The sequence below is a fragment of the Schistocerca serialis genome, chromosome 3 (assembly GCF_023864345.2).
Source record: "Schistocerca serialis cubense isolate TAMUIC-IGC-003099 chromosome 3, iqSchSeri2.2, whole genome shotgun sequence".
NCBI lineage: Eukaryota > Metazoa > Arthropoda > Insecta > Orthoptera > Acrididae > Schistocerca > Schistocerca serialis.
The window spans coordinates 18,480,633-18,494,510 of record NC_064640.1 but is presented as its reverse complement, the minus strand read 5'-3'; the positions used below and the strand labels follow the sequence as shown (position 1 = coordinate 18,494,510).

At 46.5% G+C, this 13,878-nt stretch overlaps 1 protein-coding gene across 1 annotated transcript in view; it reads right to left on the bottom strand.

Annotated features, from left to right (window-relative positions):
* Positions 1-13,454, bottom strand: part of LOC126469649 (facilitated trehalose transporter Tret1-2 homolog) — a 346,069-nt gene extending 332,615 nt beyond the window's left edge. The window contains exon 1 of the mRNA XM_050096773.1: positions 13,393-13,454. The gene's annotated coding sequence lies outside the window, so the exon portion shown is untranslated. The remainder of the gene's footprint in view (positions 1-13,392) is intronic.
* Positions 13,455-13,878: the final 424 nt, after the last annotated feature.

The window sequence follows — 13,878 nt, the reverse complement described above, 5'->3', positions numbered from 1 at the left end:
TTCGTTGAATCCACAACGAAACTCTGCCTCGAAATCTCGCAGAAGTCCCAAAGAGATTTTGGTCATATGTAAAGTACATCAGCGACAAAATGCAATCAATGCCTTCACTGGGCGATGGCAATGTGGATGTCACTGATGACAGTGCTACTAAAGCAGAGAGGTCAATCACAGTTTTTCGAAACCCCTTCACCAAAGAAGACGAAGTGAATGTTACAGAATTCGGATCTAGAACGATTGCCAACATGAGTAACTTGGAAGTAGATCGATAGAGAAGCAGCTAAAATCATTTAATAAAGGTAAGGTCTCCGGTCCAGACTATTGCGTTTAAGAAAACGCTACATGCGGAAAGATACGAACATATTTTACTGTATTGTGTGCTGCTTAAGAAGAGGAACAGTTCGGAGACGACGATTGTCATAATCAAGATTCTTGAGATGGACTGGCTTGCCAGGAGTCCCGGCCTCAACCCAATGAAACATTTCTAGGATTGGTTAGAGCGTCGACTTCCCTGCAGACCCCAGCGTCCAACGTCGCTCTCGAAGAAGGATGTGCTGCCCCATTCAAGTGTCCCCAGCATAGGTGATGGGTGGACGTGTCCTGTATTAATGTCCGCTAATAGTTTTCTGGATACTTTTCATCAAATATAGTCTGACATTGACCCACCGAGCTACCAAGTTACAATCAGCCGCCGGCCGCTGGTGGCCGAGCGGCTCTAGGCGGTACAGTCTGGAACCGCGCGACCGCTGCGGTCGCAGGTTCGAATCCTGCCTCGGGCGTGGATGTGTGTGATGTCCTTAGGTTAGTTAGGTTTAAGTAGTTCTAAGTTCTAGGGGTCTGATGACCTGAGATGTTAAGTCCCATAGTCCTCAGAGCCATTTGAACATTTTTTTTTTACAATCAGTCGACACCAGCATATGCAGAAGTGACGAAGTTAATGCGCTCTAGGTGTGGTTGCTCGCACGCAAGTACCCTGTGGGAAATTGTGGAAACTTTCATCACCAGTTTTTGGCAGCAAAAAGATAAGAGCTGGTAGATGTAACATTTCTGGCAGATTCACTATTTTTACCAAATGTTACACAGCAAACGTTAGCAAGCAATATGTAATAATACTCCTCTTTTCGAGGGCGTACCAATGCCACTAAAAATTTTACTATTTCACTCTAAAAACCAGGGTTGTTCCATCATCTTGGTAGATAAGGAAATGAAGTTATTACTGTAGCTGATCATCAGTCTGTGCGTCAAGACCTGGTTTAAATTACAAGCTTTCTCGCAGTTCCTCATAGAATACACAATGTTCTTGAGACGAGGTGAAATTCTTAGCCAAGGTCGCTTCTATACAGCTTATATTGTCGACTACCGGCTTCGGTAAGCTTGGTTACCATCTTCAGATCTCGATAAAAGGTTACTACATGTCTCCTATAGCAGCTGCAAAAGTACACCTTCTCGAACATGAGAGGTACGTGAGGGTCGAAGTGAACGATGCATCAGTAAATCAAGGTTAAAACCACAATATACGGAGTAATCCACCAGATGCTCGTGTCTCATACCACACACTACTGTGCGCAGCCAGGGCACCGCTAGACCGGCTGAAATGATGTTCACAGTGGTGTGTGGTAAGGGGCACGAGAATTCGATGAATAACTCTTTATATTGTGGTTTTAACTTTGACTTACCGATGCATCGTTCATTTTACCCATCACATACCTGACAATGGTTTAGAAAGAGCACTTGTACATCTGGTATAGGAGGAATGCCACAACCTTTTATCGAGACCAGGAGATGGTAACTATGCATACCGATACCGGTAATCGGTAATAAAGGTAGAAGAAGTTCAGCTTCTCTCAAGTAATTAACACAGATCGCCCCTTGCCACTCAAGATGAGTAAACTAATATATAATGTTTGTGATGATCCGACGATGGAATGGAGAAGTGCGCCGCTTCTGCTCCCTTGGTGATAACTGGGAGCAGCAGGCTATATGTGGTTGCTCTCCCCTCCCCTCCTTTTAATTTCCATAAACGTCCACAGCAACACAGCACAAGCACTCGACGCAATCATTAGCACCACACAAATGCTCTCGATTAAAAAAACTCTGTCGAAAGTAGTATCTTACGTTAACATCTTAATATTTCCTACAAATACCGGTGAAAACTTGTCATTACGTCTGGACTGAAAAAAGTAACTTAGCACGAAGTTGGCCAAATAGCGTTTAAACATATGACAGAAAGAACCCACGTTATCCCGGAGAGAGGTAAAGATGTTGTTAATTGGATTCTATTTAGGTGAGATGTGTGCTCAGTTTTTTACTTCACTGGACACACGCAGGCTTGGGCCGTAGCTGCATACTCGTCAACCGAAGGCCGCCCACTGTTGCTGGAATTTGTAGCCGCTCGTGGCAGGCTTACTTGCGAGAGTGCTTCCGCATCGGTCCTGTCACCATCGAATACGTTAGAGACAGAGTACTGACTTGGGTCGTTTGAAACGACCGTGGTGTTGTTGAAGGAATCATTAGTGTATTTTAGAAAAATATCTGCGAAGGCAATAAAAGGGTTTAATCATTCCCTTCCGAAATACACCAGGGTCTTAACCACATAGTTGTTTCCTCTCCGTTATGCAAGTTTTCTTGGCAGTGTAAGAGAAACCTCGCAGTGCAGTTAGTCTGCACCCCCTCCCATTCCACATATGTTTACAAAATATTTCTTTGCAAAAATTAGCAAGTGATGCGTCACAATACTCCTGTTTTCGAGGACTTAATAGTATCACAAATAGTTTGCGACTTCTCTCTAAAACCATAGTTGTCCCTCCATATAGGTAGATAAGGAAATGAAGTTAGTAACCACGCAGTAAAATATTCTCTGCTCTTGGTGCCGTCCCTTACCGTGCATTTCGTTTTAATATCTCGCAACGTTCATGATGGGTCAGGGTCGCCCACGTTTCGATGGACGTTCTGTATATATTACAATTACGTTTGAACAGTGTTAGCCTTCTGTCTAACTGGAGAAAGTTTGATGAAGGAGTTCTCATAAACAAAATCGGGTGTTATATAAAAGAATGACAAATTCGTGTCCTATAGTTTTCATGGGACATGTCGTTTCTTCGTGAGATACACTTCAGCCGAAAATCTTCCCCAAAAAGAGAAATTACCAATCAGATTTACTGGAATTGCTTTATGAACATCGACACTTTCCTCAACGGTCTGTGAGAAGAAAATTGGAAAGGAATTTTACACTCTGTAGTGACTTGGCAAGACAGCCAAGCCACTCGGAGGTAGCCGAAAGGCACGCGTTTAAGCTCACGCAGACTGGCGTGAGGTCTGGAACAGGACAATGTCTTGAGAATTGCAAATAAAGTACGAAGATCTTGGAATACTTAACTTTAATCCATAATTGGAGAACATCGCTCTTGTTGATACATTAATAACAATCTCAATATAAACTGGTAATGGCGCCTTGCTAGGTCGTAGCAAATGACGTAGCTGAAGGCTATGCTAACTATCGTCTCGGCAAATGAGAGCGTATTTGTCAGTGAACCTTTCCTAGCAAAGTCGGCTGTACAACTGGGGCGAGTGCTAGTAAGTCTCTCTAGACCTGCCGTGTGGCGGCACTCGGTCTGCAATCACTGACAGTGGCGACACGCGGGTCCGACGTATACTACCGGACCGCGGCCGATTTAAAGGCTACCACCTAGCAAGTGTGGTGTCTGGCGGTGACACCACACACTCAGCGTCATAAAAAGAGCTTCACTCAAAAGGACCTGAACGAACCACTGGAGTATGGGTGGGCATGTTGCATACCATCAGCTATACCAATGATTACTTTCCAATTCCGGCTGGGCACTCGGGGAGCGTGTGTGGGGCCGTGATGTCGGGCCCCTCGGTTGCTCTAAGAGCGCCCCAAGCAGCCGTGCCAGCGACCACGACAGCGGTTAGCATAACTAGAGCATCACCTGAACGACCAGGTGACACGTTCCACAGCATTTTCCCCAGCTAGATGAGTCCGAGAGGGGACGTATGGTGGGGCTGCAGGAAGTTGGGTGGTCACATCGACGTATTGGGCGCCACACCGGCCGTACAGACACCACCGTTGTCTGGATAGAGGAAGGCATGTAAGCATGACACGTGGGATCTGAGCATCCGTCAAGCATCGCAAAGAGGGAGCATCGGCGGATTGTTCACCACGCACGAGCTGGTCCAACGGCAGCGATAGGACCGTTCAGCGTGCAATCCTGCTTTCTCTGCAACCCCCCCCCCCCCCGTAAGTGTTTGTACCGTCGGCAGGCGACTGCATGACGCAAGGCTCGCCACACGCCGAATGTTGCGGCACACGCCACTTGCACCCCCGCAACGTCACACACGACTCTCCTGGTGTCGGCAACGACTGACATGGGACCCTGCAGACTGGCAGTAGGTCATCTTTCGAACACGTGTTGCTTCTGTCTCGGAGGTGACAGCCACATGGGTCGTGCCTGCATAAAGAGTGGTTCGGGGTCTCCATACCGCCAACTGGTGTGATGGTGCTGGGAGCGCTATTTTAAGTTGCCCGTTCACCGTTAGTGTTTCCAACGGCCTCTGAGACAGCTGCAAGTTACATGGATGATCCTGCAAACGGTAGCTCTGCTGTTCAGGAGGACCCACGCCCATACCCTCAGGTCAGCTCTCTTCCTCATACCGCTGCCACCTCACTAGAATTCGCTGCAGTTGTGGATACTCTGCCGTGGCCAGCGGCATCGCCCGATTTCTCCCCGATCGAGAATGTGTGGCGTGCCGATGAATGTGCGATGATGTGACGATGTTTAGTTTGTGGAGCGCTCAACTGCGCGGTCATCAGCGCCCGTACAAGTCCCAATTTTTTTCACATCAATTTTTTACGCAAACCAATACGAATGATAATGATGATGACAACACAAACACTCAGTCCCCAGGCAGAGAACATCCCCAACCCGGTCGGAAATCGAACTCGGGACCCCGTGATTCAGGGGCAGCAACGCTAGCCACTATACCACGAGCTGCGGGCAGTGTGTCATGAGGATTCTAGCTCCACCCACCAATTTGTGGGATCTGCACGCTCAGGTGCCAGTGGCACGGATGGAGTATCATAGGACATCATCTGAGACTTGTAAAACTCTATGCCGTGACGTCCAGCCGCTTGTATTCACAACCGTAGGGGCTCGACACCATAGTAACATGTACATTTTGTGGGCGTGTCGTGCAACACACGTTCGTCCTTCACAGTTGAAAGTGGAACCATATCATATGTGTAGTACCATCTGTCTGCCTACCAACAATGATAGCAATTCGCCTTGTTCTTCTGGGTGCACCCATTTTTATGACTATGAATGTATATCGCGATAGGTTTTGAATATTTGAGGTGTGAACTTATTGTATATCTTTACAACTCAATTGACCTTACTACAAGCAGTGAAATTTTGATACACAACGAGTGACAGATCGCACTGAACTTGCAGATTGTTTGGTAAGTATCGAAAAAATGGATCCTTGTCACATTTGTACCTTTATGCGAAGATCAGCGTTTTCGAAGGCGAGTTTCAGTTCAACTGTCGCGAGATGTCCTTCGGCCACAAACGTTTCCAGAGCATCTAAAAGGTTTGTACAGACGGTCTTTGTCACTTAATAAAGTGTCATTGCAATGCATATGTCGACTATATTTGCAAATACGTGAAGGACTTATATTATTTACTTCTCACGTTGGTATATTCTGACGCTATATAGCTGTTTCTTTCCTTTTTACACGTAAGTGAACTATACACTTAAATAAAGGGTTAGGATTCATCGACGTTTTCAGATTATATACACTCCTGGAAATGGAAAAAAGAACACATTGACACCGGTGTGTCAGACCCACCATACTTGCTCCGGACACTGCGAGAGGGCTGTACAAGCAATGATCACACGCACGGCACAGCGGACACACCAGGAACCGCGGTGTTGGCCGTCGAATGGCGCTAGCTGCGCAGCATTTGTGTACCGCCGCCGTCAGTGTCAGCCAGTTTGCCGTGGCATACGGATCTCCATCGCAGTCTTTAACACTGGTAGCATGCCGCGACAGCGTGGACGTGAACCGTATGTGCAGTTGACGGACTTTGAGCGAGGGCGTATAGTGGGCATGCGGGAGGCCGGGTGGACGTACCGCCGAATTGCTCAACACGTCGGGCGTGAGGTCTCCACAGTACATCGATGTTGTCGCCAGTGGTCAGCGGAAGGTGCACGTGCCCGTCGACCTGGGACCGGACCGCAGCGACACACGGATGCACGCCAAGACCGTAGGATCCTACGCAGTGCCGTAGGGGACCGCACCGCCACTTCCCAGCAAATTAGGGACACTATTGCTCCTGGGGTATCGACGAGGACCATTCGCAACCGTCTCCATGAAGCTGGGCTACGGTCCCGCACACCGTTAGGCCGTCTTCCGCTCACGCCCCAACATCGTGCAGCCCGCCTCCAGTGGTGTCGCGACAGGCGTGAATGGAGGGACGAATGGAGACGTGTCGTCTTCAGCGATGAGAGTCGCTTCTGCCTTGGTGCCAATGATGGTCGTATGCGTGTTTGGCGCCGTGTAGGTGAGCGCCACAATCAGGACTGCATACGACCGAGGCACACAGGGCCAACACCCGGCATCATGGTGTGGGGAGCGATCTCCTACACTGGCCGTACACCACTGGTGATCGTCGAGGGGACACTGAATAGTGCACGGTACATCCAAACCGTCATCGAACCCATCGTTCTACCATTCCTAGACCGGCAAGGGAACTTGCTGTTCCAACAGGACAATGCACGTCCGCATGTATCCCGTGCCACCCATCGTGCTCTAGAAGGTGTAAGTCAACTACCCTGGCCAGCAAGATCTCCGGATCTGTCCCCCATTGAGCATGTTTGGGACTGGATGAAGCGTCGTCTCACGCGGTCTGCACGTCCAGCACGAACGCTGGTCCAACAGAGGCGCCAGGTGGAAATGGCATGGCAAGCCGTTCCACAGGACTACATCCAGCATCTCTACGATCGTCTCCATGGGAGAATAGCAGCCTGCATTGCTGCGAAAGGTGGATATACACTGTACTAGTGCCGACATTGTGCATGCTCTGTTGCCTGTGTCTATGTGCCTGTGGTTCTGTCAGTGTGATCATGTGATGTATCTGACCCCAGGAATGTGTCAATAAAGTTTCCCCTTCCTGGGAGAATGAATTCACGGTGTTCTTATTTCAATTTCCAGGAGTGTAGATGTAGTGTAAACTGGCGACGACATTTTTATGGCAAGTAGAGACCCTTTTAATCAGGACACTGAACGACTTATATCGCATATACTGAGAATATTGCGGACGCTACTTTAGCTACAAAACATTCAGTATTCTTTACACAGAACTTGTTTCATTTGTAAATTAACGGTCTCATACTTTTGTTGAAATGAAACCGAATCGTCTTCAGATCAGAGTGATGTGGGCGTTCTAAATAATCAAGCAGAATAAAAGTGTCCCTCGATTAAAAAACTACCTACAAGAATTTGTTTACTATTTGGAGAATACTTTTTTACTACGGTAGCTATTTGCGTGAGTTAATCTTGATAAATTACCAGCAGACAGAACAATTCGCGGGTGTACTTACGTTTCTCGGTGTTCAACGGGTACAAAATTTCTAATTATTCGTTCGTCAGCGCACCTGATGACAGCGATGGGGTTGGTCGCCAAAATGGTGTGTCCGTTGAACACCGAGTGCCGGCAGTACACCTGTGCACGTTCTGCCAGCAACTACGCCGGGAGATAGTAAGGGAGTAAGGGATCACAAATTACGGGATATTCATAATGCAGTATGGCTGATGAATAACCGCCTCCCCAGGAAAGGTCACTATTGCACGCCTGTGCGGTGGCGCTCGACTCGGATGTAAGCCGTTTCGAACCATGGTGGTGGTGGATGAAATTTTCACTGCTAGTATTTGGCCTGCAAGAGAAGTAGTGTCATGACGTTCCTGATCATCAGACTTTACGCCAATACGCAGAATTAAATTCGAAACCTCTTGACAGTTTCTCACGAAATGAGGGCACGTGACACGGCTGATGGTTGTCCGCTCGTCGGATATGGACTTTCAGCTCGACGACTCCCTCGGTGCTTCTCCAGAGCAATAAGCTATGGGTGGCACCGGGTTTCACCGTCTCCCTTCTCTCATCACGATCATACAACAAGAATATAACAGCGCCACACTATACACGTATACATTACACTCATCTACACACCAGAAATGCACATAAGACATACTTCGCACAGATTCACAAGGGAAGAGCCATTGCGCTGCTCGCGGAAGGAAACTCTTTACCACTAGGCGACTGAACCTACCTCTTGTGGTCTCTCAGCCAACAGTGCTATATGACTTTACTTTCAACATGATGAAAACCTTTTCACCATTATGAGATACCATGTTAACAACAATATAATGATAAACTGTTTCAAATTGAGCTACGGAAAAAGTGGATACTTAGTAACAAAAGGGTTTTTCGGTTAAGTGCTGAACATATGGTATTCCACGTATACAGGGTGGTCATAAACAGTCTGAGAAGCTTGTAAGGGTGTCGCCAGGTAGGTAGTGCTGACAAGGTTGGTTGGTTGGTTTTGGGGAAGGAGACCAGACAGCGTGGTCATCGGTCTCATCGGATTAGGGAAGGATGGGGAAGGAAGTCGGCCGTGCCCTTTCAGAGGAACCATCCCGGCATTTGCCTGGAGTGATTTAGGGAAATCACGGAAAACCTAAATCAGGATGGCCGGACGCGGGATTGAACCGTCGTCCTTCCGAATGTGATGCTGACAAGGGAACCTCCCCATCGCACCCCCCTCAGATTTAGTTATAAGTTGGCACAGTGGATAGGCCTTGAAAAACTGAACACAGATCAATCGAGAAAACAGGAAGAAGTTATGTAGAACTATGAGAAAACTAAGCAAAATGTACAAACTGAGTAGTCCGTGTGCAAGACGGGCAAAATCTAGGAGAGTACGAGTTTCGGAGCGCCGTGGTCCCGTGGTTAGCGTGAGCAACTGCGGAACGAGAGGTTCTTGGTTCAAATCTTCCCTAGAGTGAAAAGTTTACTTTCTTTCTTTTTGCAAAGTTATGATCTGTCCGTTCGTTCATTGACGTCTCTGTTCAGTGTAACAAGTTTTTGTTTTGCGACCGCACCGCAAAACCGTGCGATTAGTAGCCGAAAGGACGTGCCTGTCCAATGGAAACCGAAAACATTTGATTGCAAGGTCATAGGTCAACCGATTCCTCCACAGGAAAACACGTCTGATATATTCTATACGACACTGGTGACGGCATGTGCGTCACATGTCAGGAATATGTTGTCGACCCACCTAACTTGTACACTTGGTGAATGGGTAAAAAGATTTTTCTACCTTGCCCAATTTAGGTTTTCTTGTGGATGTGATAATCACTCCCAAAAAAGTGTTGGTTGGTTGGTTGGTTGGTTGGTTTGAGGAAGGAGACCAGACAGCGAGGTCATCGGTCTCATCGGATTAGGGAAGGACGGGGAAGGAAGTCGGCCGTGCCCTTTGAAAGGAACCATCCCGGCATTTGCCTGGAGCGATTTAGGGAAATCACGGAAAACCTAAATCAGGATGGCCGGACGCGGGGTTGAACCGTCGTCCTCCCGAATGCGAGTCCAGTGTCTAACCACAAAAAAGTGTGAAAACATAAGAGGTTGTCACATAAACTGCAACAAATGAATGCAACAGTTTCACAGTCGCACAGTTTTGTCTGTGCTCTGTCAAAACATATGTTTTTAACGTTTTCAAATTTTTCCGTGTGTAGACCGTCAAATCCTGCATATGTCCAAGCAAATCTGAACATGTCCTGGAATTTTGGAGAGCGAAGTTGATTATATGTGAGTGCCTGAACTTTGATAATTGTCTGAAAATAAAAAAATTAAAATATTCTCCCGAGGGAAGACTTGAACCAAGGACCTAGCATTCCGCAGCCGCACACGCTAACCACGGGACCACGGCACTCTTTTGTTTGCACTGACCTGGATGTTGCCTGTCTTACACATGGACTAATCAGTTTGTATATTTTGCTTATTTTTTCATAGTTCCACACCACTTCTTCTTGTTTTCTCGATTGATCTGTGTTCAGTTTTTCAAGGCCTATCCACTGTACCAACTTATAACTAATTCTGAGGGGGGTGCGATGGGGAGGTTCCCTTGTGAGAACTAACCGTAATGAAAAAAAATCGATATGTTGCACCGGTCCCGAGTTAATTAACATTGAAGTAGCCAATCAGGTCGTTGCGAGCAAATTCAAGCGGCCCGTCAGATACAATACAATTAGTGTCAGTTGTCCCCACAGCGTAGATGATGGCGCATGAGACTGCTCAGCCTCTGGCTCGGGTTCGATGCTCACTACGGTCTAATTTCCAATTTTTGTATCGCTCCCTTGATCGGTTTTAGGAAAACGAACGAAGTTCTCGTTTGGCGACATCGTCTCTGGCCGATCACTTGAATTTGCGCTCACAGCGGCCTGATTTGCCAACTTCAATGCTAATTAACTCGGAAACGGCACAACGTATCGAATTTTTTCTTAATAATTATTTGTCAGCATAACCTACCCTGCGACACCCTTACATGCTTTTCAGACTGTTTCTGACTACCCTGTATAACACCATCATTCTATCATTTTCATTATTCACCTATTTTTATGGATTATCTACAACTGTCTTGTTTTATTATGGTTTGTCATAGTTCCTAAATAACAGTGGCATTGGAGATACACACATAGTAGCTTGTAGCACCCACTTCCCCCCTGATGACAGCGGTGAGGCGACTGTAATTGATTGCTCGAGGCACCAAAGACGTTGGGGAGCCGTCAACTGCCGCCAGCAACTGACGCAGATTATTCTGACCTGATCTACGGCATCCACAACTCGTTATATAACGTCTAGACATTCCCAGTACGATTGCGGTTAGTGACTGGGAGGGGGGGGGGGGTTATTGGAGCAACATTAAGACACCCTAATTTCCGTGGAGAGTCCATAAAACTATTCTGACAAAGCACGGCAGCGAAGGATGTGGTACACCGTTTGTTGCTGTCACTGTCTCTGTCTCTCACTACTCAGAAAGTCAACTGTGATGATATTTAGAAATTAATGTATGTAACAATACAAACACTCCTACTAAAAAAGGTTTTGCGGTGACATGTCCTACGAGAAGCCCCTCTTGCCCCCTTCCCTCCAGCTGCTGGACCCGCTCCTGCGTCTTTTTGTCTTTCTGAAAGAAGAAGCGGAGGCACTTGGTCGGACAGCAGGTTCGTCCATGTGAGACGATGACAGATGCATCGCGTGATTGCACTCTCACTCTGTCATCGGCGTGTACCGACGTATATCGCTACCAGTCACTCCACGTGACCTTTTTCCGTGCTTGGAGCGTGTTCCAGCGGCCATGCTAATTTCTGTATCCCGTGAGGCGCTATGAACACAGTCACGGTTGCTCACTGTTTGGTACCGTCCAGCCTTGAATTAGCGAGTGATTTGTTGCGCTGTGTCCCGTCTATACACGACTCTCCTCGTCACAGCATTGTTTCTTACGATATGTTGAGTGTTGTGGTGGTGGTTTCGCCCGAATCGTACCTGTAGTACAGCCTTTTGGTGGCATGTGAGAAAGGCAGTACCTGAACTACCTCGAAGGCACTACTTCAGGCACCCATTATTTGGTCTCAGTCAAAGGCACTGCTGTCACGTGTCTTCCCTATTCTGCGTCCGTTACCGAGGGGTCTCTCTCCAATATCGGTGTTTCTAATCCGATTGTTTATGAGCACGTAATACAACAACATTTTATATTTCAGGTTTGTTATATTTTCTTATGTGAAAAATCCAAATTATTTAATTAGAAACAAGAGTTACATAACAGTCATGAAGCTACTGCTCTGCTACTGTACAAATGGTTGTTCCACCATTCACCCTAGGTCGAGGCACAGTTTTTCTCTAGGAAAGATACTATGTGCCCTACGGATGAATAAAAATGGCGCCGGCCGCGGTGACCGAGCGGTTCTAGGCGCTTCAGTCCTGAACGGCGCGACCGCTACGGTCGCAGGTTCGAATCCTCCCTCGGGAATGGATGTGTGTGATGCCCTTAGGTTAGTTAGGTTTAAGTAGTTCTAAGTTCTAGGGGACTGATGACCTCAGATGTTAAGTCCCATAGTGCTCAGAGCCATTTTTGAATAAAAATGGCAAGTAAGTTAACATTTCTTACATTCCTAATTAATTATTAATAATACGCGCTCCTAATTTCTTAAGCAATGTAGATTCTGTCCACTGTCAGTAAAATGTAGTATCTCACACACAGATGTTTCATTTGATGAGTGGAAATAAAATCTCTGACCTATGCCTTTATGTAAAATTTTATATCGTTCGCAACCGGTTTTTAGTTCACATGTTCTTCATGAAGTTGTTACACGGTCTGTTGGATAATTTAGACCGGTTTCTCCAAGTCTCGGGTTGCTGGGCTCCTATTCGGAAGATTTCCACCAGTGGTTATCAGTGCGTAAGAGTTTAACTCCGTTTATCATACTTTATTTTTCTAGTGCGTTGAACACGAATGCCAATATTGTTTGTATCGCAACAGATACGTCCCAAGTGAGGTATACAGAAAATTGATGACTTAAATTTAAAAAAAGTCATCTCATAATTCTAAATAAGTGACTGAGGGATGTGGTGGTGTGGTGATCAACTGAACTCGTAAGTAGCAGCCCAGCGATAGTTGTCTGTGACTGCATTAAGTCGTTTCAGGTGATTGCCAGGTGATTCCATATATTAGACAGTGTCCTCCTCAATAATCCTCCATCCGACAGATTGCTCTTCACTTCACGACGTGGCTGCCAATAAGACGTTAAATTCTGATCTTTCTTCCTTCCGGATGAAAGCGCATTTTGTTAGTCCTCAGAAATGGTCGCCCGTCCGTGCACTCGAGCGAGTAACTCCACCGTCAGTTGACCAAAATTTTGGATTGGGAACTGAGCTATTGTGACACTTATCACTTAAATGAACAAATAAGTAAACACACAAAGGATACTGCCAACTGATACGCAGCTTAGTGGACGGAAACCATTCTGTGAATCGCAGCAAGTGTGACAAAGAGAAAATGAGTCATGGAAAATAAACTAACTCGTACGATTTTAAACGACAAACAAAAATACTGAACACCTGATGAGATGGAGACAATTACACGATGGAAAGAGGAAGTATAGTTTCTAATTGTACAAAATGGAAAAACCACAGACAAAGATTTTAGAACTTAAATAACGCGGATCTAAATGGTGATAGACTGTACATAATAGTAAAAATGCGGCACCCGACACGAACTGCTGGGAGCGAGAGTGTGCCGGCGGAGCGAGCAGGCGGTACTCACCTCGCTGGTCGGCGTCCGGCGCTGCACTGCGCTGGCTCGGCTGCCGGCTGCTATCAGCGCTGCCCCCTCCAGACGGTCTGAGCGTCACGCCGCCTACAACGCATCCACCTCCTGCGGCGACGGCCACAACTGATACCAAAACCACACACACTAATACACTATTAGCATTTCTCGACCATTTGCTAATGCCCCTCTCGCGTGCGACAAACCGTTGACAGCTGGTTGCAATAGCAGTCGATCGCTGTAAGGATGTCGTAATGAGGACCATCGACATCCTTCAGTTTTCACTACTATAAAATTAATTTTTTGAATAGACTGAAACTGAAAGAAAGTTATTTTCTGCACACTCCGATAAAAACGAGTAAAAAATATTATTTTTCAGTTGTTTGCTCATTCTGTTACAATTTCGCGACTGAAATCGTGTTAGCATTATGTAAAAGGCAATGGCTAGTCATACAGTTTTAAATGACATATTGGGGAAATAAA